The sequence below is a fragment of the Primulina huaijiensis genome, unplaced genomic scaffold, assembly GCF_012295235.1.
Source record: "Primulina huaijiensis isolate GDHJ02 unplaced genomic scaffold, ASM1229523v2 scaffold36709, whole genome shotgun sequence".
Lineage (NCBI taxonomy): Eukaryota > Viridiplantae > Streptophyta > Magnoliopsida > Lamiales > Gesneriaceae > Primulina > Primulina huaijiensis.
In genome coordinates this window covers 1,309-2,425 of record NW_027358569.1, presented here as the reverse complement: position 1 = coordinate 2,425, position 1,117 = coordinate 1,309, and the positions used below count along the sequence as shown (strand labels likewise).

General features: G+C 29.6%; 1 non-coding gene across 1 annotated transcript; it reads right to left on the bottom strand.

The window, feature by feature from the left end:
- Positions 1-203: 203 nt before the first annotated feature.
- On the bottom strand, positions 204-276 carry TRNAK-UUU (transfer RNA lysine (anticodon UUU)). Its single transcript has one exon. It is a non-coding gene; the product is annotated as a tRNA-Lys (tRNA).
- Between the last annotated feature and the right edge of the window lie 841 nt (positions 277-1,117).

Below are 1,117 nucleotides of genomic sequence, written 5' to 3'. Positions count from 1 at the left end.
ATTCACAATAAAAAGTAATACTTTAACATAAAAAATAATATTTTTCATAGATGACCCAAATAAGAAATCTGTCTCACAAAATACGACTCGTACCGTCTCACACAATTTTTTGTCATATTTTAGACGGCACACGCAACGCATTACGCACTCAACAAAATAAAATGATTTTTCAGTGTTCACAAAAGGTTTGATAAACTAAAAAGCGCCGTCTGTGGGAATCGAACCCACGACCACGTGGTTAAAAGCCACGCGCTCTACCAGCTGAGCTAAGACGGCATCTGGTTGCAGTTGTTTGTTCTTCTTTTTTAATTAGTAAACAAAATATGTCTTTCCAGAAACTTCGCGGCATTACTCGAAGGGGGCAATTTAAAATCTAACTTTAAGTAAATTTTAATTTTAAATATTAATTTTTTAGAATTCAAAATTTGATAAATAACATCCACTTAAAATAATTAATTAATTAATTAAAAAACAAAAGAAAAGTAGAAACAAAAAAGGGAGAAAGGAAATGGATTTTTGTTTCCTCCATTTTTCTCATTTTTCTCACAACGATTCTTATTTTCTTCATCCTTCACTCATTGGTCTTCTCTTCAATTTTTTTTCCTCTACATTAAGCAAGAGAATATTGTAGTCATTTGTTCCCTAAAAAAAGTTTCAATTTTTCTCAACATTGTCGGAAATTTTAAATCAAGTGTAAGTTCTAATATCATCTCAATTTTTTTATCGATTTACTGATTTTTATTACAATGTATATATTGTAAATATAATTTTTCATATTTTTCTTTTTTAATTGTTCGGTCGCCCAAACATTATGGGTTCAGTCGCCTAATTCTGTTTTCAGTCGCTCAATTCTATTTTCAGTCGTCCACTTTGATATGTTATGTCATCCGATTATATGTTAAATCATTTAATTTTTATGACATCTTTATTTCTTATTTTGTATAGGAATGACGATCATCCAGATTTTGATTAATTCTAATGGAGAGTGGAAGAGTGATGAACAAAGAACTTATACATGGTTATCCGAATCTAAAGAATGGACAGCTATTTCCATTGATGGTAGTAATTTGACCATAAAATGTAATTGAACATTAATGATTATGTATGAATGAACGAA